The 25,518-nt window shown below is 38.7% G+C and overlaps 2 long non-coding RNA genes across 2 annotated transcripts; one reads left to right on the top strand and one right to left on the bottom strand.

Annotated features, from left to right (window-relative positions):
• Nucleotides 1–447: 447 nt before the first annotated feature.
• On the top strand, nt 448–7,249 carry LOC135363676 (uncharacterized). The gene is made up of 4 exons (XR_010409642.1): nt 448–583; nt 989–1,147; nt 6,244–6,427; nt 7,111–7,249. It is a non-coding gene; the product is annotated as an uncharacterized LOC135363676 (long non-coding RNA).
• LOC135363675 (uncharacterized) lies at nt 6,181–25,518 on the bottom strand. Its single transcript, XR_010409641.1, has 3 exons — nt 24,851–25,518; nt 19,767–20,003; nt 6,181–7,564 (listed from the first exon to the last, which is right to left on the bottom strand). It is a non-coding gene; the product is annotated as an uncharacterized LOC135363675 (long non-coding RNA).

The raw sequence follows: 25,518 nt of genomic DNA, 5'->3' as shown, positions 1-25,518 counted from the left end.
CTTCCTCAAATGGATTGTATTAATTGATTAAAGAAAAGGACCTTCTTGCCATCTAAATTCCTAGTTCTCCCTACCTCAACAATTTCCAGATTAAACCTGAGAGTTCAGAGAATTGAAATGTCTGGCCTAAGAAATCTTTTGGCTCTATCGGATTAAAACCTGCATCACAAAAGGAAAATAACTGATTCAACATAGTTACTCAGCCTTTTACTATTTAGCATGTAATACAATGCCAAGAATTCAGAATTACCTAATTCAGCTCTGCTAACTACCGGCTCTTTCCAGATTTCCCTCTGTCCTTATGGCATCTTGCGTGCAATACAGCATAGTACAAGGACAGCCGTCTTTAAGCAGCAGGTGACATCACCGTCACAAGATCGAGTTGCGAGAAGAAAGAACCCGTTGCATATGAGTCACAAAATTCTTCCACTCATAAAAGTTCTTCGGTTCTAAGCCACAAATGTCCAATAATAGTAAATAAGAGAACAAACTTTATAATAATACGGTGTTATCAGGAAAACAAAAGTGTCCGAGAGAGTGTTATCTCCCTTTTAAATCGCCATGCATTTTTAAAATTCTAAATGTAAGAGTAAGACGTGGATATTATAGAAATGTTAGAAAATGTAAAAGATATTAGGAGAATTTAAAAATCACCTCAACTAACTACCCAGAGAAAATGATCGTGAATGCTTTGGTAGAAGTCTTTTCGGATGGTTTTCCACATCCTCTATGTGTATATAGGCATGTGTGTGTATATATAGTTACTATCGCAATGCGTGCAGTGATAATCTGCTTTTTCTCATGGTACACAATGAACGTGTATCTGGGTCATGAAAGTCTTCAAAAACATGTGGAGAAATCACATCATATACATATACCATAATGTATTTAACCAATCCCCACCACTGTTTTCTTAAGATGTTTCTTATTTCTCACATTTACAAATATTTTAGTACCTAACTCAGAATGTTTTCTTTTCTTTTTTTAGACAGAAAGAGAGAAGTGTACATACATGCGTGAGGGAGATGGCGCAGAGGGGGAGGGAGAGACCCAGCAGGCGCCCAAAGTGGGGCTCAATCTCATGACCCTGAGATCAAGACCTGAGCTGAAATCAAGAGTTGGACACTTAACCGACTGAGCCACCCAGGTGACCCTGAATGTTTTCTTAAGATCAATTCCTAGAAGCAGATTTGCTCTCAAAAAGAATCTAAATATTTTAAGGTTATTTACAGATTGTGAAATTTTAGTCTAGAAAAATTCTTCTAATTTACATTCCCACCAATAATGTATGTGAATACATATATACTCATCTTTTTAAAATATTGCCACTCCAAAATATTAAAATTGATATTTCATTTAACTGTTTACTCGATTACAAATGTCAGCATATATCCTAATGTACTTCCCTTTAACTAGCCTGTATAAATCATTTGCCATGTTTCTACTGGGGCAAAAAATCTATTTTTTTAATGTGAACTGCTTTTTAAAAAATTGAGGCATAATTGACATACAACACTATATTAGGTTCAGATATACGACATAATGACTCAATATTTGTATAGATTGCAAAATGATCACCATAACAAATCTAGTCAACATCCATCACCATACATAGTTACAGAGTTTTTTTTCTTGTGATGAGAACTTTTAAGATCTACTCTCTTAGCAACTTTCAAATATGAAGTACAGGATTATTAACTACAGTCTCCAAGCTGTATGTTCCATAACTTATCTAAATTATGACTGGAAGTCTGTATCTTTTGATCCCATTCACCCATTTCACCTACCCCCGCCTCTGGCAAGCACCAAACTGTTCGTTGTATCTATGAGCTTGCTTTGTTTGGTTTGGTTTGGTTTGGTTTGGTTTTAGATTCCGCATATGAGATCATATAGTATTATGGTATTTGTCTTTCTCCATCTGACTTATTTCACTTAGTATAATGCTCTCAAGGTCCATCCATGTTGTTGCAAATGACAAAAATTTCATCCTTTTTTTATGGCTGAATAATATTTCATTGTGTACATAAATAGCACATTTCTTTGTCCATTCAGCCCCCAAATTCTGTAACTATGTATCAAGTTGGATGTTAACCAGACATACTGTGGTGATCACTTTGCAAAATATACAAACACTTAGGTTGTTTCCACATGTTGGCTATTATAAACAATGCTGCAGTGATCATGGGGGTGCATATATCTTTTCAAGTTAACGTTTTCATTTTCTTCAGATGAATACCAGAAGTGAAACTGCGGGATCAGATGGTAGTTCTTTTTTTAACTTTCTGAGGACTCTCCATACTGTTTTCCAGAGGGGCTGCACCAGTTCGCATTCCCACCAACAGTGCACCAGGGTTCCATTTTCTCCACATTCTTACCACCTTATCATTTCTTATGTTTTTGATAGTGGCCATTTATGAGGTAATATTTCATTGTGGTTTTGACTTGCATTTCCCTGAAGATTAGTGATATTAGGGATATTGATGTCTATTGGCCATCTGTATGTCTTCTTTGGGAAAATATCTATTCAGGCCCTCTGTCCATTTTTTAATTGGATTGTTTGATTTTTTGCCATTAAATTGCATTTCTTTTAAATTGCTCTTTAATTTAAAAGTCTCCTAAACCTTGAGACCAAGCACAATCAAGGCCTTAACTCATCTGTGTAATAAGGGAAATTGTCAATCCCAGCTTTATCACTTGTATTTATACCTTAATCGTGGAATATTCAAATAAATAGTATTTGTTTAATGATCATCCAGCTAGTTATCTTGATGATGTCCTGCAACTCCATAGACTACTGCTACATTCTTTCTATTGCTAAGATAGCTGAACGTCATATCATACTAGTTCAGTGGGCCATATATATATTTATATATAAATGAGGTTATCATTTGATTGACATATTTGTAAAGTGATCTCTGTTAAGAACTTCTGAGATTTTTTTAAGATTTATTTATTTGAGAGAGAGAGAGAGAGCACACAAGTGGGGGGAGGGCCAGAGGAAGAGGGAGAGAGAGAATCTCAAGCAGACTCCCTGCTGAACAAAGAGCTGATGCGGGGCTCCATTTCACCACCCTGAGATCATGACCTGAGTGGAAATCAAGAATCCGATGCTCAACTGACTGAGCACCCCAGGCACCCTGGACTTCTGAGATTTTTCATTCACTACAGTGAATTTAATCTTACTAAACTGCAGCTATTTCCTCTGGATTATATAGACATACTACCTAAAAACAGGATAAAGCGGCAGGAACCAGAGCGTTCAGCCGTGTCTCTTCTCCACACACTGATCTCTCCACCTCCAAATGTTGGCGCTCCACAGGACTCAGTCGCAGAGTCTCTTCTGTTTTCCTTCCACACTCTCTCTCAAGAAGCCATCTAAGCCAGAGGCTTCAAGTATGATCTACACATTAATGATGCCCTGATTTTCATCTCCAGCCTCAGCCTTTCCTCAAAATACCAAACTCAGATATCCAACTGCCTCTTCGATGTCTTTGCTTGGATACCTCACAGGCAAACTTAACTCAAACTGAACTCGGGATTCCTTGGTCTCGCCTCCTCTTCAAGTTCTTCCCCTCCGCATACATGGTTCCAACTATTTGATCAGGCCAAAGACTGGTGGGTCATCTTGGTAGATCTCTTTCCCTCACATCCCCTTCCCATTCATCAAAAAGGCCCCTTGGCTCCAACTTCAAAATATGCCACAAATCTGACCACCTCTTTCTTACCCATTTGCGCGGCTGTCCTGGCCTGAGCCACCATCTACTACTGCGGGCAGCTCCTGGCTGATGTCCCTATTTCTGCTCTTGCCCGCCTCAGATTTTACTCTTCACACATAGCAGCTAAGCGAGCTCTTTAGATGTAAATTAAATCACATCACCAGCCTTTACTCAACCTTCCAAAGGTTTCCCAACACACTCGGGATGAAATGCCAACTGCTTGATCTGCTTACCACAAGGCCCCAAATCACTTGTTTCCTCTCGGATCTGATCGCCTGCCACCCACACTTGTCACTCCAGTCACATGCACCTTCTAGCTGCTCCTCGAGAACATCAGGCTCATCCTCTTACTCAGGGTGTTTGTATACTCTCAGCTCTCTGGCCTGTAACATTCTTCTCCTAGAACTTGGCATGGTTTCTCCCTCCAGTTCATTTAAGTCTCTGCCATAAAGCCACATCCCCAGAGAGAACACCCTGATGCCTGAAACAGGACTCTTGCCATCGCTCTCTACTCTTTTATTCTGACTTATTCCTCTTTGCAGCACTGAGTGTGTGTGTGTGTGTGTGTGTGTGTAATATGTAGAATCCATAAAGGCAAGATTTCTTTATTTTGTTCACCCATATTTCCAGCTCAAGGAACAATAGTATACACTCAATAAAAATTTGTTTCCCCTCCCCCCCATTAATCTTGCAACCAATACTAGAATTATGCTGATCTATAGTAAGTGGGTCGTGTTATTTTCTATTACATTCCATGTGTCTCTTAACTTTCCTCCAAAAGATTTAATCACAGTATTTGACAATGAAGTGCTGACCATTAGTATAAAAGGGGGGGGGGGGTCACGAATGATCATGTGGTCCAATCCCCTGGCTTCAGCTGAGAAGCATGTTATTTAACTCCTTTTACAAAGTAATCACTACAATCCCAAAAGCCTGTGGCTAACTTTCAACTGCGTTTGACCTCACGGGTTGCAATTATTCAGTGATAAAAAGAAGAGCTGGGAAATCTATTTGTGGTTGTTTTTACCTAGAGTATAATATCTTTCACTTTTACTTTAAGAGAATAACACGACATTGGAAAGATGCTATTCCATGCCATGTTTTTCCAGACTATGGAGGGAGAAAACACTAATTCTTTTGCTCCATTAGCTATAGTTAATTCAAAGGGATAATATTCCAGCTCATCAGAGTTTGGTGTTTGGTTTTGCTGGTTTTTTTTTTTACTCTTTTCTTAACTTTTTCCCCCTTTCATGACTAATATCTACCTAAAACTCCTGAACTCTAGGAGTTTTTTAAAACAGGTTCGACTTCATTTGGGCAAGATTTGACTGGTAAAGTCACTGCTCTATCCTTTACAATCCATAGAAGAATCTACTAACAGCACACCAAGGGAGAGTCTGGAACAGCTCATAGTGGGGAAAACCATTAATTTTGTCAATTTTATTCATTCTCTATGGGAAGAAACTAAGGTCTAGAGATGCAAAGTGTTTTATCAAAGACATCACTGGCTCCTCCATCTACCCACCCTTTGCTTAACTCTCATTGATATCCATCCTTTATCCTGTTGCTTCCCTTATAAAAAGATTGGTGTTTTTTTCCTCTCAAGGTAAAACACCAAAAATCTTGGGAGCTTTGGAAAGAGAAGAAACACAAATCCTAGTCATCCTCAGCTACTTAAATGAAAGCAGGATTGGCACGAAAACATATAAATGAAAATGCCAAAACCCTAACTTCAAATTAAGGTTTAGATTCCAAGAATCTCTCAACTTGACTCCTAAAAGAATTGCTTTTAAAACCACATCCTATCATTCTATCTGCCAGGCTTATGATGGCAGGGGTACGAGCAATAAAATAGTCAAAGGGTATGGAAGGGAACAGAGAATTCATATGAAAATCCAACAGCCTGGTTCTAGATAATTAGGAGTGGACCGTAAACACCTCAGCTGTCATACGGCAACTTTGGCCCTTGGGTAAAAGTATTTTCATGGCAAATTGTTTCACATTAGGAAAATTGTATCTACTCTCAACAACTGGAGGGTTGTTTCCCAAAATGATTTTCAGGCTAGTAAAAGAATGTGAATAATGATAAGGTGCAACACAGAAAAAACAATTTCTGTTTGGCACAGGATTATGTACTCGTGGCATTGAAGGCCTACTTCGTAAAGTTTGTCTTAGTGATTCTGTGAAGAAACTCCTATTCCATCTCCTGACCCTGAGAATGAAACTCAGTAGTACACTTATTTCCTTTCCTTCATTATAATAAAACTGCTGTTAAAGGGCAGTCACATATTTAAACCAAATTGAACCCTTTTGAAATATTGACTAGTGAGCACTTGATACTCACAAAAACTATGGTTCCAAAATCTTCACTGATGTTCAAATTGTGGGGTATTTTCTGATGGTGAAAGTAAATTTAGAATTGGCTTGCAAATGTGTTTTGTTGGGCCTCCAGAGAACTGACATTTAAAAAAAAAAAAAAGGATTCATGTAAAAACTTTGGATTTCTGATTCTCTTGAAAATTGGAAGACATGGCAAAACAGCCCCACATTCCTACCTGCATCTGTCAGCTGGAGCTCTGGAAGGTGTCTGCCCTTGGATGGACACAAGCCTGCCAGTTCGCCACACTCTCCCCCCAGCTCTTTCCACTCATTTGAAATTGCTTCCCTGGACCAGTTCGGCGTTTGAGTTCATGACCCTGGCATACGAATATGTAAGTATTCACTTAAAACTCACTAGAACCATGAGTAGCAAACCAAGACTGTTCGAATCGTTGACGCTGGGCTTTGGGTAGATTCACTCACCAGCCGCTGACTGCAGCCGAGACACACAGTGGTTGTATAACATGACATTCACATTTGTGTTTCAGCAAAATTAAAAATGATTTTATTTGGACTGCTGTCATATTTTCGAACCACGTATCTTATATCTGTGAATGGCAATAACCTTTTGCATGCTATAAAAATTCTTAAAGACACAGAGATACTTTAAAAGATTGATTTTTAGAAACTTACTGTGGAAAATTACCTTAAATCCTGTGAGAAACCCCATGCTTGAAAGCAGGAGTTCTCAACCTTTCGGTCCCCACCAGCAACATTCACATCACCTGGACACTTCTTAGAAATGCAAATTCTGGAGCTGCACCCCAGATCCACTGAATCAGAAAGTGAGCATGGAGTCCAACATCTGTATTTCAACAAGCCTTTTTGGTCATCCTGACACACCCCAAAGTTTGAAAAACCCTGGTAGGGAACTCTCCTGCTAGCTTGCTCTAAGTAGAAATATTGATCTCCTCAGCCCTCAGGGGCAGGACTGACTGGAGTGGTCAAAGCCCCCAAGCCACAGTCTCTAGCCTCCAGCCACCTAATCAGAGTTTGATGCCTTCTGTGTTCCCAGATTGTCCCCAGAGGCAGCAAGCGGGATGTGCATCATTCAGCCCCTCCTAGTCCTCCTCTGAACTCCGTCTGCCTGTCTACTTCCCCACTGGCAACCATCCGCCCAAGGGCCATGGAGCTACTGAAGAAGATCATACCCCATGCTCCCAAGTAGAAGGACACAGGGCACAGAGCTCAGAAGCCAGTCAGGGGGTGGAGACTAGAGAAGTCAGGCCAGGACAACAGGGCAGGGACCCCTGGCAGGCCCAACAGCATGTGATAGCCCTGACTCTGAGTCTTCACACATGTTGAGTTTCTTTGCCCATTGGTGGCTGATGGTCCATTTAGCGTTGTCTTTGCTGGTTGCAAGATGACTACTACCGCAATGCATACATATTCCCAAAGTTAGAACTTTGTTAGTTTGAAATACTTGATATGGAAATGTTCCATTGGATTTGGGATCCAAGCACATTAGCCTAAGAAATTTTCAGGGAAAGAAAAGGAAAATCTAGTAAGTACCTTATTTTTTTACTAGTTACTTTAAAATATAATTTCAACTCTTATGAATTTTTGATTAGTTGGTAAGTCATTTAAAGAATTATTTTGAATTAAGTTTCTCATTAATGAAAAATATTTAAAAAATTGAAGAGATCAGCATTTACAGGTTTTGATTAAACACTTCCTGTAGTCATTTCAAGCATTAAAACTGATAAAAGCAAACTTGAGTTTCTCATTAAGATTATTTGAAGATATTTTATTTGGAAAGGCCTTATATATTCAGTATTTACCCTTTTAATTCATTGTATTTTACTTACTCTATCATAATTATGCAAAGAAAATGAAATTTTTTTTACCAAGATCCTTATAGACAACCCCAAATTCCATGCAGCATACCCCCAAATGCCATGCAAATTATGTTTGTGATATTTCATGCCATGACATGGAATTGGCACATTATTTGGAATTGCAAGTCAAATCTAAAGTGTATCAATCCAGCCTTGATAGGCGAGACTCTGACGAGGAACCAGTGTTCCGAATAGAGGCACATGCTTTGGTCCTTCAGCTGTGCTCCATCATCTCTAAGATTTGATTAAATTTCCATAAAGCAGGACAGTCTGTGAAGCTGTTTCTTCAACTCAGATCATTTGGGAAAGTATACAGAAAATACCTCCTCCCTGACAGCTGTCCTAACACTTCACCATTGCAGAGGACCGAGAATCTGGATAAAGATACGGACACACTCAGAAAACCACATCTACACTGTAATGAAATCACATTCCAAAGGCTTCATGGACTCCCCAGACAGTCCACACTCCATCCACTTAACCTCCGAGTCTCCCAACACATGAACAGAAGTGACAATAATGCTGAACTTTTGTCATCCCTACCCCATGTTTCTGAACAAAATTTGCAATATCTCACCCACGCTAGCTTAGATTGCCCTTCACAACACAATCTGTTTTGATTCTCCCAACAGCCCCACAGGTATACAAGAGGTATCACTAGCCTACATTTTTTTTTGAGAGAGAGAGATTGTGAGCACGTGCAAGTGGGGGTGTGGGGGTGTGGGGGTGGGAGCATCAGAAGGGGCAGAGGGAGAAAGAGAACCTTAAGCAGGATCCACACCCAGCGCTCCATCTCACAACCCTGAGATCATGACTTGAGCCGAAATCAAGAGTTGAAAGCTTAATGGACTGAGCCTCCCAGGCGCCCCTCTAGCCCACATTTTTTACAGAAGGGGAAACTCAAGGTCTCAGTTATTACACCCCTGATTTCTCACTACCTCTTATAAAACCCACAGGCTAATATAAAAAATATGCTGGGCCTTACATTTTTATTATGCAATATTTTTAATTAGGCCATGATTCTTTTATAAATTATTTTATTTGTGCATCTTTAGCAGTTACCCTAGAATAGAAGCTCCTAACACATTGGGTGTTTTGTGTTTATACTTACCCGTGCTGTAGGAACTTAATTTTGTTTTAACTGTAACTTGACAAAGTAATAGATACAGCAGGAGAAGAAAATAATAAATTCAGTGATCCATTGAATGTTGTTGAAAATGCAACATCAGTCTCAAACATTAACAGCCTTTGCTATGGGTATACAATCATCACAACCACATCTAAAGGAAAGTTTCATTGTTTTAAAGATAAATAATTTATTTTATGATGTTATATTCTTTCCTCCACTGTGATGTAATAGCACTATTCAGATAAATTTTTTAAAAATCTCTCTTTTCACCATTATCTGGGACATAGAACAGTTTCAGAAAAGTACAAATATACTAGTAATGCTTAACAATGATTTTTTAAATAATTAGCCTTTTTTAAATAACCAGTCAACGTTCTACAAAATAAAACATGTATAAAAAAGAATCCATATAAGAAAATTTACATATGTTAATGATTGTAACTTTATGAGAATGAGTCTTCAGGATGCCACACAAATTCAGGGACTCAAGAGGCAATTTTTCACTAATATCTTCTCAGTAAAATTCTTTTCCACATTTCTTTACCTCTTGCTGTTCCCCTTAAACTTCCATACTCTGGAAACAGTCTCAGGATACAGTGACATATATTTGCCATCACTTCAAGGAACTTGACATTTATCCTTCAAAAGGGACATTTATATTTTAAGAGAGAATTCTGTAAAATAAAAACTCTGACATTCAAAGGAATGAATATCTAATCCTGCAATTTCAGGCACTGTCAGGCAGTGGTAAAGATCTTTGGAAGCAGTTGGATCCTCATGTCAGACCATGTACATGACTCCTATTGACAAAGTCAACCCTAGGTCCAAAACTACTTGGAATACATTCTAAGACCCACGCAGCACAAATGACTGGGCAAAATGAAAAGCATAGGCTTTCACAAAGCCCTCCCTCCACCCATTCCTTTCCTTCCTTTAAACTGTAAAATTCCTAACCTCATGCCATAAAGGTACTTCCCATGGCCAGGCTAGACAGTCCAATCAAAATGTCATCTTTGGGTGTCTCTCTTACCCTCTTCTCTTTAGGCAACTATTCACAAGACGTGGTACCCAAAGTGACTCTCTGCATAAACCCACTGGGGGCTTAAATGTTCAAATCCCAACATGGCTGTTTATTTGCTTTATGACTTTGGATGAGTCTCTTAATAGTTCTGTGCCTCAGTTTCCAAATCTGTGATACAGTGATAATAATAGTACTAACCACCAAGACTTGGTGCAAGGATGGAGTTCATGCCCATCAATGCCCAGCTCGTGAAAACCCTCAGCAGAAACTATCTGTGTTTGTTGTTAAGATTTTTATTTATTTATTTACTATTTATTTGTCAGAGAGAGAGCGCACAAGCAGGGAGAGTGGCAGGCAGAGGGAGAGGGAGAAGCAGAGAGCCTGACATGGAGCGCAATCCCAAGACCTGGGATCACGACCTGAGCCGAAGGCAGGCGCTTAACCACTGAGCCCCCCAGGCGTCCCTGCTGTTTTTAATTGCCTCTTGTGTCCACTGCTGCCATCTTGCCAGCAGAACTTCCTGGCACGCCTGGCCTGGCCTGGCCTCAGAGAAAGGCCCTGAGGTCACCATGGGTGAGAGCCCACCGGGAGAGCCTTGCCACAGTCCCAAGCAGCCACCCCCAGGGAGCCTCGCCAGCTTTTTCTGCCAACTGTCTCCAATATCACTGCCCTCAGCGACACCCCCCACTGTGGACACCACCAGCACGGATCCCATCTCTGGGGCTCTTCCTTTTCTGCTTTTGATAGAAAGGGGAGACAGCTCGCCCAGGGTGATGCTCCTTCCCAGGGGGTCTGCCTCATGGGGTGATGCTGGCCGAGACCAGGCAGCTCCAGCACTCCCACAGGATCCCCTGAGCCCTTTTGTCCAAACTGCATGGCAGCCTAGCTTCTTCCTCAGCCCAGTTCTGCTTCCTTCCCCACTCTCCTACAGGTGCTGCTCTTACAGGCACACTTGAACAAGTATTCTGCACGCTACTCTGTGTTTTAGAGTCAGCTTTCCTGGTAATCCAACCTGCAAGGACCTCCAAATTGCAGTTTATGTAATTATTGATTATATATCCACTTTGAGACATTTAACTTAAGGAAAAATATAACCTAGAAAATTTCCTTGCTGATTCCTCCCATTGTACTGTTCCTTTTTTTTTTTTTTCATTTTATTGAGATATAATTGACATATAACATTGTATTAGTTTAAGGGGTACACTGTAAGGATTTGATATTTTTATCATATTGCAAAATGATCACCACAATAAGTCTAGTTAACATCCACCACCTCACATAGTAACAATTATTTTCTTATGATGAAAACTTTTAAGATCTACTCTCTTAGCAACTTTCAAATAGACAATTACAATATCGTTAACTTTAGTCCATGCTGCACATTACATCTCTATGACTTATTCATCATAGAACAGGAAGTTTCTGCCTTTTTTTTTTTTTTTTAGTAAGCTCCATGCCCAACGTGGAGCCCAAGCAGGGCTTGACTCATGACCCTGAGATTGAGATCTGAGCTGAGATCAAGAGTCAGACACTTCACCAGCTGAGCCACCCAGGTGCCCCAGGAAGTTTCTACCTTTGACCACCTCCCCCCACTTTCTCCAGTCTCCACCCCAGCCCCACCTCTGGCGACCGTCATGTGCTATCTGCCGGGAGCCCTCCTTGCAGGTGAGGGAATAAGTCCTTCAGTCCTGAAGCAGGCGTCTGGCACATCACAGTGCCTGCCACAGAGCTACCTAGGCATAGAAAGGAACAAGTTCTAGAAGTATATTACAAAAAAAGCTGTGAATGGTGGTGCCTATGGAAAGACAAACTGGGAATGTTTAGGGCAAAAACACAGCTTTTTGTTTTTATCACCATTAACTTTTTTTTTTAACGTCAACAGGGGTCATCTGGGCAGTTGGATCATAGCTCATTTTTGAAAGAAAAAAAAAATATTCCTAATCAAAATAACCAACTTTGAAGAAAATAATGAATACATAAATAAAAGGGGAGAAAAGTAAACCTGGATCCTGTTCTTTCTTTCATCGCTTCCCAGCTGGGGGAGCCAAGGAAGGCCAGGATCTCTGAGTAACCCCCTTTCCCTCCACACAGTGGAGCCCAGTGGGAGCTCTGTCAGTAGGCAGGACGGGCTGAGGTCAGCCCAGAAGCATGGAGAACAACCCAAGCCCACTGCAGCAGACTTGGAGTTATTTCCCTGAAGGCACCTTTTCAGTTTCCAAATGTGTGTCCATGTCTGCATCCCCCACTTAGACTCACTGACACAGACTTCCAGCAGGGGCAAAATCCTTCTGGCATCCAGCTTATCAATCAAAAGTCATTTTTAAATCTCTTCTGCCCTGAGAACGTCTAGATTTCAGGCCCGGCAAGGTTGCATATACAATCAGTCTGGATATGAAGTAGTGCAGTTAAATTTAAAATCTGTTCCATAATTTTTTTAGCAGATGTAGCTTTTTATGATGGTCGACCTTGGTTAACATTTGCTCTGACTGAATTGTGCCAAGAAGAGACATGCAATCTGGCATCATGCTCGCTCCTTGCCCGCTCATCCTTGGCCTGGGCCTCAAACTTTTGGTTCCCTGAACACAGCACATGGTCTCTGGCCTCTGAGACTTTGCAAATGCCGTTCACTCTGTGGAGAATCTTCTCAACCTTCAATGCACCCCCTCCCTTAGCTTGTCCTGATCATCTTTCAGGTGTCAGATTAAACGCCACCCACCACACCCACCCACACTCCACCACTCTCCCTCTGCCCCGCCCCCAGTAAGGCCTCCCCTGGGCTCCATAAAGTAGTTCAGACCACCCTGCTGTCTGTACCTCCACGGTTGTCAACCTTCTTCACATTCTATTGCAAGCCCCCATTAATTGTCTGAACACTCAGGCAGATGAAGACAGGGCCACTTCTAGGCCTAGTGTCTCGCATAGCACACAGTAGGCACTCCAAAATGGTTTTGAATAAATGAAAGAGTGAATGTGCAAGAAGGCACTTCTGTTTTTTATTTTTGTTTTGTTTTGCTCTTTTTTTTTTTTTTTTACTATTTTATTTATTTATTTGACAGAGAAAGCCAGCACAAGCAGCGGGCAGGGGGCGGGGGGGGTGGTCAGAGGGGGAAGCAGGCTCCCTGATGAGCAAGGAGCCCGATGCAGGGCTTGATCCCAGGACCATGAGATCATGACCTGAGCCAAAGGCTGACGCTTAACCGACTGAGCCACCCAGGCGCCCCAAGAAGGCCTTTTGGATTAATATTTGCTTAAAATACACCACAAAATAATACAGCAACAGAGGACAGATCATCTCTGCATAAATTTCATTGTACATATGTACCTACGTACCATACACTTGGAGTCTGTTACTGGAAAATTCAAAGCGTGATGTCAAAAAATGCTTTCATCATCTAATGGAGTCATCTGCTAGGCTGAAGAATCAAGGATATTGAGAAATTACACCCTAGGGACACGAATCAGTTACGTGTCTCTCAATGGAGTCTTTGGCTATATAATGCAATATAGAAATACAACATATAGGTAAAGTTGCTCCCCAGAATGGAAAGGAGTCGCTTTAATTTACGAACAAGATGTTCTCGTGATCAGGTCACTTCCAAGCATCCCATCTGTTGCTAAGGACAGCACAGGTGACACAACTCCCCGGAAAGAACAGAAGAGCGTGTCTGGGGCGCCCGGGTGGCTCAGTCGGTGAAGCGACTGCCTTCGGCTCAGGTCATGATCCCAGAGTCCTGGGATCGAGCCCTGCATAGGGCTCCCTGCTCCGCGGGGAGCCTGCTTCTCCCTCTCCCGCTCCCCCTGCTTGTGTTGCCTCTCTTGCTGTATCTCTCTCTGTCAAATAAATAAATAAAATCTTTAAAAAAAAAAAAAAAAAGAAGAGCGTGACTGAAGCTTTATCAGAACCGAAGTATGTGCTCAAGGACCGTCGGCCAGGAACGTATACTTTTCTCCTGCGGTTTCACAGTAGTAAAAGGCAAACTCTGCGGGCTTTTTTTCTGTTACATATTGACTGAATCTGTGAAGAGCTATGAAATGGTAACCAGAAAGACAGCCCGAAATAAATTTAACAACAAGCACAGATCTACAAGGAAAGTCCTTTGTAATGTTCTCCAAGGCACTACACTTTTTGAACGTTACGTACAGGAAAATATTATATGGAGGAAACGTCACTTTACAAGCCTTTAGATGAGGCCTTTTCTATTTTAACGAATGTCATATATAAGGAAATGTTCAATACAACACAGTTTCACTGAACTGTGTTGTCGGAATAAACTGCAGTTACTTTGGATTTTCAGCTTTAATCTTGTGAGAAATGTATTTCTAAATACCTTTGGCAAGGCGTTCAAGGTTTATTTCCTTCCCAATGTGGATCTGAACTCCAAAGGCCCAGCCAAGTTCACATTGATGTTATTCTTCAGGTTAATTAAAGGCAAACAAATTGACCAAGTATCAAATGAGCCATAAGGACATTTCCATTCGATTGTTCTTAAGCACTAAAAAACAGAGTGCGCGTGAATTTGCTCAGTTTTAAATTACCCTCCACATTTAAAACCACCTGGATAGGTTCAAGTAATGTGAGCTGGGAAAAATATGAATTAATGAAGAACACATTTTGGTGATAGGCCTATAAATAAATCGTTTCTATGCATCTAGTTGGCACCCACAGATTGAATAATGCTAATGTAAGTAGACACAGATTTCTAAAGTCTTTTTATGTAAAATGTGGTTAGTTCCTGCTTTCTTGGATATGCTAATGAATGCCAGGGAGAGTGTAAGCCGTATTTTAACTTTTTGTTTACATTGTTGGACACATGCTGAGAAAGTTCCCATGGAATACTGCTTACCACATGTACATGAAAGATCCAAGCTCACAGAATTAATCACATTTTAAAAAATGATTTTGTTTCCCACACTCGAGATAATACTCCTTTGTTATTTTTAACAGCTTTGGCATATAAGATGTGTAATAACTGCTTTAATATAATAGCGTAGACTTTGTTACAATAAATCATTAAATTTAATGGGTCTGGGTTGTGACAGACTGCTGATTCTCCTAGATGGGAAGACATTTATCCTCCTTGGAAGCGCGTAGGAAAAATCCAAAAGCAAATTTCTTTGGCTTTTGGACAGAGCCAGCCTGCTTAGGTGGGTTTGTTCAAAACCAAAACCTCTTTTTCGGTCAAGAAAGCAAAAAGCATCGAATTAGGAAGAAAATACTGGGCGGTTTGGAGCATGCAGCCATATCCTCGCTTCCTAGGAACAGCGATGAAAGATCCGTTTGAAATGTAGCAACAGCAGGGAGAAGGCTAAGTGAAAGAGAAAGATACCAGCACATCACCTCGTCCCTTGTCAACATGCTTTCATATTTCATCTCAACCAGTGGTCCTTGGATTAGCCCATAAAGAAGATGAGGCCAGTGGGATGGCCCTTCTCCATGAAAGCAGGGGACAAATGGAGGTCCACATACCACATGTCTAAAAATTGAAGTTTTACAGCAAGCTAACAAGCTGTTAATAAAATACTTAATATGTTCTATTCCCCTTTTTTTAACAAATAGATCTACCTAATAAAATTGAGAAATATGTGCATACAACTGAAAGTTGGCAAAATATCAAAGAAAAGGGAATTTAATTTTTATTGTGCCCATCTAGGTGTTCTGTCCATGGGCCAACAATGTTCGGGTGAATAATAAAACACAGAAATGACATAATTCATTTTAAAATTCTATATTTATCTCATAAAATTTCTGCAAACTCACTAATTATTTGGTGTAATCAAAGTTTCTACATACTCGGTTTCTGTCAGCAGCCAAATTGGATAACCTTTCTTGAGTCCTGGTGGTTCTTAGATAGTCTTTTATTCATATTAATATGAAGAAACTTTGTTCTGCAGAGGCAGTGGCAGCTGCAGTTGTTAAGAAAAATTTAAGGCAATCCTGAGATTCAAAATGGAATATGAAATTAACAAATCATGTTTGAACCTTATAATAAGAAGGCTGATGATAAATTATTAATACAGAAACATTACAAAATAATTTAATTCCAAGATATAAATCTCTATTGCTTTTATAAGATTTTCAAAGTATTTTAAAGCAGTATCTAGAGCCATACAACACTTCTTAGGTTCGTCTTCTTTTAAAATTGGCAGTGCTGGAATATTATAAAGAGATCTGAAAAGAGCAGTGTGCCTCTCAGTTTATTCCAATCTCTCTTCAATTGAAGTCATAGCTTGCTTTCTCATGACTAGAAAATACTCTTTATAGAAATTAGTTTTGGAAATATTTGTACATGAATCTTTTTCTGCATAGGCAGGAAATATTTTTATTTCTAGTTGTAATTTCTCTCTATTTTAATGAAATGTCATATTTATTGCATATTTAGCATGCAGCTTCTTGCAACTTTTCCAAAGTTTTCTCCAGAGTTCGGGGCTTTTTTTTTAAGTTTTTAAGCCTTTTAAAAATGAAGTAGCCAAGCACATCATTTTTGTGTTGTTGGTGGTCATTATCTTTTCCTAACATTATTAATAGCAAGCCATATGGACACTCAAACTCAAATTCTAGATTTTCTACAAAAAATCACTATTTGATTTTTATTTGAGGAGCTTCTCAACATAACCTTTGAAATCTAGTTAAACTGAGTAATATTTATTTTTTTATATGTTTTCTTCTCCCACTTTCTTATCCAACAAATGAACAATCTAATTAGGATTCTCCATCCAAAGGGGGAGTCGCATTTTTTATTATTTTCATTATTTTTATCCGTTTTTAATACACCGTTAGCCATTCTATTTACAAACTTAGAGATAGATCATTTCTACCAAACCCCCAAATTTTTCATGTTTATATAAAAATTAGGCAGAAGTTGATAAAAAGGTACAAACTTCTAGTTATAAGATGAATAAGGTCTGAGGATCTGATATATAACATGGTGACTATAATTGATAACATTGTGTTATGTCATTGGAATTTGCTAAGAGAGTAGAACTTATTTGTTCTCACCAAAAAATATATATGTATGTATAGCATATATATGTAAATATGTGAGTTGATAGATGTGTTCATTAACTAGATGGGAGGAATTCCTTAATAAGGTAGACATTTATCAAATCATCACAATGGACCCTTTAAATATCTTACAATTTTATCAATTGTACCTCAATAAACCCGAACAAAAACTTACTGCTGCAATAAGCATCATTGTGCTTTGCTAAAAATTGGACACATGATACCGTCTTTAATATCCTTTTAAGTACATTATAACAATGTTGTGTATTCTGTTCTACATTTACGTCTTTGTTGAAAAATATCAATTGTTTGTCACTCATTTAGTCCTTTTTTTCATTTGTTTAGTATCTGCTAATTTTATGAGCTTGTGGCATTTCATGTTCTTTTTTTTGGTTATTCTTTAATAATAGTTGCTCATATTGCATAATATTCCATGCATAATTTGTTTAACCTTTTTCCATTTGGTTGGCATTCATCCTGGTTACATTTCATTTTTTTGCCACTTTATCATTTCATTTTCTTTTAATCTAGCATATGTTTCTAATCACAAATATCTTCATTGCCCAAAACTATTTATGAACATTGGTTGAGAAATATATAAGGGTAATAACAAGATATTTTGTTTTTGAACTTAGAATATAACAGCTTCTTTCCCAATTTGAAAGATTTAGGGTTTAAAATGAAATATATGAAGCACAGAGGAATTTTGGGTCAGTGAAACTATAATGTATGGTATAATAAGAATGGATACATGCCATCATACCCTTGTCCAAACCTATAGAATGTACAACACTAACAGTGAACCCAGATGTAAGCTATGGACTCTGAATGATAATGGGGTGTCAGTGTGGGTTCATCAATTATAACAAATGCAGCACTCTGGTGGGGAATGTTGATAATGGGAGAGGCTGTGTGGGGACAAGGAGGAAATGGGAAATCTCTGCACTTTCTTCTCAATTTTGCTATGAACCTAAAGCTGCTTTAAAAAATAAAGTCTATGAAAAAATGAAATATAAATTTCACATTTATCCAGTGGAAAACTGTAATCATTGATTTAAATCAGATTGTGCTTTGCTAGAAACATTCTCATTTGTGTCAGGATATGACAGCCATTTTCCAGAATCATCCTCCAATAAACAGAGTAAAGTTCCAAAGTTTTCAACTTTTTTATCCAGTTTGCAGATTTTATGAATGTATTTTTCTTCAGCTTCTAACAAGCATGCCAGAATTGTATTTGCTGTCTCTGGAGTACAAATTTGATATGGATAATTTTGTCTTTCATTTTCACTGTTTTGATCAGTGACGACGGCTTCATTTAATGAGACTTTGTCATTATAGAAGCTTTATCTGACCAGTTTCAGTGGGGATTTCATGTGAATAATATCCCTTGCTCATTTTCATTCAGTCTTCTTTAAATAATTCATAATGTCTTGCTTACAAATTTTATGTAAGCAATGCTGTGCAGAAGTCTACTCACTTTCCTAGCTTCTGGTTATTTAAATTTGGAGCATTAATTTGAAAATTTTCGCTCTCTTATTGCTTTTTAGTTTTTATCCTATTTTAATTTCCACTTTTATCACGATTCAAATTGTACACATTCTCAGTGATCTAAAGCAAGAGTTAGCAAACTTTATCTGTAAAAGGCCAGATAGTAATTATTTTTGGCTTTTCAGATCATACAGTGTCTGTGCAATAACTCAACTCTGATGCTGTACCATGAAAATAACCATAGGCGATATATAAAAATATGGGCATGAATGTAGCCCAGTAAAACTTTATATAAAAACAAATGGCAGACCAGATTTGACCCACAGGTCTTAGTTTGCTGACCCCTGATCTAAAGAATTAAAAAATAAAATATTGTTTTCAAAGTATAAAAAACTTTAAAGGTAATTAAGGTAAAATGATTTATCATGTTTCTTTTTATCTCTAAAATAATCAAAATAATATATTAAAATTAAAGGTAAAATAAAACTTACAATCAGCAATAAAATTTAAACCAGAAGATATAAATAAAAACTGAAATTTTAATTTAATTTTCAAAAATGTAATTATATCTTATTAAATATTTTTATAAAAAGAAAACTATTCACAATTGAATGTTCAATGTCCATCTGGCAGCCAATGTAAAGAATCAATGTCGTGAGAAAGACAATATGGTATCACTTACATGTGGAATAAAAAAACAAAAAGTTGAATTCATAGAAACAGAGAGTAGAATGGTGGTTGCCAGGGGCTGGGATGTAGGGGAAATGAGCAGACACTGGTTAAAGGGTACAAACCTTCAGTTAGAAGATGACTATGTTCTGAGGATCTAGTATATAACATGGGGGGATTACAGTTAATAATACGGTGTTATATACGTGAAATTTGCTAAGACGGTAAATCTTAAGCATCCCCAACAAATAAGCAAGTAAATAAGAAAACTATGAGAGGTGATGAATGTGTTAATTAACTTGGTTGTGATAATCATTTCATAATGTATACATATATCTAATCATCACATTGTACACTTTAAATGTATACAATTTGATGTCTCAATTACACCTCAATAAAACTGGCAAAAAAAGAATCAATGTTATGCTTCACCTATTTCAGCTAGACTTTTTTTTTCAAGTACTGTGAACTATTTAACATTGTAAAAGGCTATTCAGACACTGAATACAATTGTTGTGCATACCTCACTCATTTATGACGACCTCCAGATCCAGGAATTAGAACGCAAGCATATCGGTCGGCTTGGGCTGCCATAAAAAGAAACATAGGCTGGGTGGCTTAAACAATAGAGATGCATTGATCCCATTTCTGTAAGCTAGAAGTTCCAGATCAACATCCAGCAAGGTTTGGTTTCAGTTGAGGACTCTCTTCCTGGCTTGCAGACAGCTGCTTTCGTGCTGCAATCCTCATGGCCTTTCCTCTGAGCCCACACAGAGGAAGAAAGAGAAAGAGGGGGATAGATCTGGTATCTCTTCTTAAAAGAACACTAATCCTATTCGATTAGGGGCCCACCTATTCGACCTCATTGAAACTTAACTACCTCCTTAAAGGGCCTATCCCTAAATACTCACACTGGGGGTTAAGGCTTCAACATATGAATTTGGGGAAACAATTCAGTCTTTGGCAACAAGGAAAAGCAGGAATATAGACAGCACTACTTTACTGTTCAAGAAAATATTGTGTTACTGTTATTTGACAGAAAGCATTTGGCAAATTAATTTATTTTTGCTCTACCTAAGTATTTTTATCCCACATTTCAAAATAAGTCTGTTCTGACATTGTCAGTGACACAATCCCCAAGTCTTCATGGAATTAGGACACTGGAAACTTTGTTTCATGGATACCGGACAAGAAAAGTAGAGACGCATTTCCTTGGAACTGAATGGTATTTATGATATACAGGACCCTCTAAAGGGTGGCCCAGATCAGTTTCCTGATTGGCCTTGTCTAAGGCAATCATCTCTACAAGCATTGCATAGATGAATGGAAAGAGATCAGCTACTTGTTTAACCCTGAAAACCGTCTGAGTCAGGACTAGGGCTAGGTCACATTTTTAAAACTATATTTATCACTCACAGCAGGGTACCAATTCTTTATACAGATCAATATTAAATACATTGGTCAAAGATAGAGGTTTGAATCACATTGTTGAAAAAATGGGTGAATGAATGCTTATATAGTCTTAAAACTCATAAATATGAAAACATTGTAGAGTAGGAGCCATTTTATAAAAGTTGAATAAACTAAACCCAGAAAGGTCAATTCTGGCCCAGAGGAGGACTTTATAGTTATCAATTAAATACAAATATCACATAACTACTGTTTTTATATAATGACCCTTTGTTGTTTTGTCTTAGATGTCAAAATTATTAACCCAAGAAAGATCAGTCTCTTAACATGAGGGATTGAAAATCCTCTTGGGAAAGACTTTATCCTGTCAATTATTCCCTATCAGATCTAATTTTTTTAAAAAAATTAGACCTTCAGACAAGAGGGAGAATTCTGAATAGACTTGAAGAGTTGTGAAACACAGCATAGCTTTGGTAATTAAGAATCTAACTATCTGATGCCTTCCACTGTCCTAGCGCCCAGTGGTGGCAGCCTCCAGGTGTGGACAGGGATGGTGCCATGGAAGGTATCTTGAACTGTGAGCACCAGAACCACTTTTGGATGCCATGTATTGAGCCTATTTTGTCACTTATATGATTCTCCTATCACTAACATCAAGAAAGTTGATGATGGGGAATGTAAATTGGTATAGCAACTGTGGAAAACAGTATGGAGGTGCTCAAAAAATTAAAGATAGAAATTCCATATGATCTAATAATTCTACTACTGGGTATTTAAACAAAGAAAATGAAAACACTAATTCAAAAAGATATATGCACCCCTACGTTTATTGCGACATTATTTATAATAGCCAAGATATGGAAGCAATCTAAGTGTCCATTGATAAGACAAATGGATAAGGAAGATGTCATGTATATGCATACCATGGAATATTATGCAGCCTTAGAAAAGGATGAGATTGCACCATTTGCAACAACATAGATGGACCTAGGGGGGTTTACGTTAAATGAAATAAGTCAGATTGAGAAAGGCAAATACCTTATGAGTTTGGTCATATGTAGACTCTAAAAAAAACAAACGAATAAACAAACAAAAAGCAGAATAGACCTATACATACAGAGAACAAACTGATGGTTGCCAGAGGGGAAGGGGAGTGGGAGTTGAGTCAAAGGGGTGAAGAGGAGTGGGAGATACAGGCTTTCAGTTATGGAATAAGTCATGGCACTGAAAGGCACAGCATAGGGAATATAGTCAATGATATTATAACAATGTTGTATTGTAACAGATGGTGGCTACAATTATGCTAAGCCTAGCATAACATAAAAAAGTGGAATCACTATGTTGTACACCTGAAACTAATGTAATGTTATGTGTCAACTATACTCAAATTTAAAAGAATTTTTTAAAAAGAAAGCAATGTATCAATCATGAAACTGTCTTAAATTCCTGATGAATGCCTCATTTCTTTTTTTATCTAAGTAAAATATAAATTTATTTGAGGAGAAATTTCTCTATTGACTTACCTATAGTCCCTCCAAAATTTAAGGGTAAAGACTCTCAAATAGGATATAGCTTAAATTTTTTTTTAATGATTATAAAGGGAATAGTTGAGAAAAAAAATCATGATAGAAGAGAGGAGTTTTTTGTGGTACAAGTATGGACAGCAATTTAATGGGAAATTATAGCCCTTTGGGAGATGAGTCATAAAAAACAGCCTTCCAAATCACCAGACACAAATTATTATCCTTTGCAAAAGAGAAATAAAAGAGAGAATCAATGATGTTGCCAATAAGTTGTTGTGACTTTTGGTTTCTCCATCCAAGAGAGCTTACACTGAGACAGGTAATCACAGCAACTAAAATTACAAATGTCTCAAATTGGCACTGAGAGAACGGGGGCTTTAATCATATTTTCTATATAATGGTTTGGTTATTTAAGTTCAGAAAATTTAGGTCGAAATTCAAATGGATCCTCTACTTTTTATTGATTCTAATTGAATTTGCCTTTTCAATAAAGGGACTCATTTCACTGACTAATTGAAGGAGCTTGTTTGCTATATCTGCATGGCCATAAAAAACACACATGTGCGCATGCCCACATTAGACAAGGGAACATTTGTCTGTTTCACTGATTGGATCTTATTAGACTTGTCAAAGGATAAATATACTTAGATGGGCTTAACATATGTTTTGATATTGTTTTGATTCCTTTTTTCAATGCATTTGAATTTTAAAAGTATAACATACAGCAGCTAGATTACCATATACTGGTAAGAAATCTCGAAACAGGGTTTTATCCTAAGGAAAAGATTTATTGGATGATATACATTTTTAAATTAAAAGCCACACAGTGTTAACTTGTAAAGTGCTCTCAAATACCCTATTGGAAGTAAGTTTTTAAATTAAATTTGTTAAACTTTTTTATCTGAGAACCTCAATTTCAACAGACTATTGCTTTTGCTACTCAAACTATGACCAAAAGAAAACTTTAAAAGAGAACGATTACTTTTCTTTCTTATTTTGTATGGGCACTGCAGTGTGATACAAAAACTCTGGGCTAGTGTAGAGATAATGGGTCCCAATGACTGTTCTCTCACTAAATGTGCTTCTTTTATATTTTCCATGTACCCATTTCTTCCTCAGAAAATGAGGTACATTGTCAGTGAATTCTCATGTTTTGGAGTGCCTTAAGGACTCAAGAAGAGGCCTCAGACACTGTGAGGGAAGGGGGGTGAAGGATTCTTACATCTCCCACCCTTCACCTCGAGCAGCCTCAGTTTTATGTTTTTCATATTGGATGCCCACCTTCTTGTAAAATTTCACTTGAAGAAATAATTCTATGCAAAAAAAAAAAAGATTGAAGATTACTCGACCAGATGAACACTAAGGTCTAATCAAAAGAATGTTCTGCTTATAAACCACAAAATTGCTTATAAAAACTGTAGATTTTCGGATATATTATTCAGATTCAAACCAGCTGTGAATCAGTTAGGATTCCCAGTTGCCGACAACAGAACTCACTTAAACTCTAGTTTAAGGAGGAAAAAAAAAAGAGATTTATTTTCAAAAGTAACTTACATCGCTTACAAACTCTGTGGGAAGGGGAGGGAGTAAAACCTGGAGGCTATGCAGCCAGGTACAACCCCCGAATGCATACAGACTGTTCCACAGAAAAATCCACTGCCAACTCCACCAGACAGAGAAGCTGCCACTCACACCACGGCCACTGGGCTTTGGCCACTAGAACATCCACCACAGGTGCCGTTACACAACACACACACACACACACACACACACGTGTTCCTCCTAGTACATACTTCCAGAGGTTGCTGTCTTCTGATTCAGAGTATTGGGGGGTACATCTGCTCTGTGCCCCAGCTAGGATGAAACAATAAACAAAATAGAGAAAGGCCCTCTTTCATAAGATTTTACGTTCTAGGGAAGCAGACAGACAATAAACAAGTAAACAAATAAACGTTCAGTATGTCAGACGTTGAATAAGTGGGAAAAAGTAAAATAAGCAGGATAGAGGAGCAAAGAACAAGTGGGAGCCATCCGGACAGGGGAGTCAGGGAGACATCACTAAGGAGATTGCCCTTGAGCCATCCACAGGACACTTAAGGAAATAAGTCATGCAGACTCCTCGGGGATAGGCCCTCCAGGCAGAGAGACGAGCACATGCAAAAGCCATGATGTGAGGCAAGAATGTTCTACACACCGTAATAACGCTCATGGACCCCTTAGGAGAAGGTGCAAAGCCCTGAGTGAAATCATAAGTTATCTAGTATTCCTCAGAACTTCATCATTTGTCCACACTTAAAATCCCCAAGTCACAACCATGGGGCCCCACAAGGAACTCGCAGAGGTCCCAGACCACCGAAGGAGGCCAACAGGAGCAAGCAGAGCTGCTGCACCGTGGTACGAACAATGTGTCTGCACGCAGCCCCGGATCCCGGGTCAGCCAGGACAAACCCTGGAGCTGAGCCACTCGTTCCGATTCTGTTGCAGCTGCTACGGTAGCACCTTATAAAGAGAGGTCCTTGCTGCCAGACACCTGTGTGTGGAAGGAAACACCTGACAGTGCGTGGACAACACCCCCCGCATACTGATGTCGACTCATTCTGCAGAGTAACAAGATCAGCATTTGCACAAGGCAGCACATGACCTTCTGTGCCATGTGGAGTAAGGAGATACCAACCCTGCCTGCAGCTTCGTGTGATTTAAGTCCGCACACTTCCGTTTCCATACATATGTTCACTGGCTCACTCTATCAGTAGATGCCCAGTCAGGGGTTTGAGAAACTCAGCCAGAGTTGGATGAAGTCAGAAGAGGGAAAGGATATTTAGTAGAGGTGATGTGAAGCCTCCTAGAAACCAAGGACAGGAAAATGGTGGAAAAGAGATTCAAATCTGTGTGGGCTCCCTCTCTCCCCCATTCCTCTCTTCTCTCTGTGCATCTGTTTCATTTCTCTTTTCCTTTCTACACCTTGGCCTCTGTTTTCCTGGGGGGAAACACGGCAGCCAACAGCCCTAAGGTTTACATAACACAGTACAGGAGTCTAAAGAGATTGGATTCTCTTAGTTCCAATAACAGAATTTCCAAGCATGAACTCTGTGGTATAATAAAGAATATTATCTGGGCTTTGTCCCTGGTTCCTGGCACAGAGCTTTAAAAACCATTAGAATTTCCTGAATGAATGGAATATTATGCAGCCATCAAAAGGAATGAGATCTTGCCATTTGCAACGACGTGGATGGAACTGGAGGGTATTATGTTGAGTGAAATAAGTCAAACAGAGAAAGACATGTATCATATGATCTCACTGATATGAGGAATTCTTAATCGCAGGAAACAAACTGAGGGTTG

This window comes from Mirounga angustirostris, unplaced genomic scaffold, assembly GCF_029215605.1.
Source record: "Mirounga angustirostris isolate CCGP_5_RB_7025 unplaced genomic scaffold, mMirAng1.0.hap1 SCAF_2, whole genome shotgun sequence".
Classification (NCBI taxonomy): Eukaryota; Metazoa; Chordata; class Mammalia; order Carnivora; family Phocidae; genus Mirounga; species Mirounga angustirostris.
The sequence above is the reverse complement of the archived record's forward strand: the minus strand, read 5'-3'. Positions and strand labels throughout refer to the sequence as shown.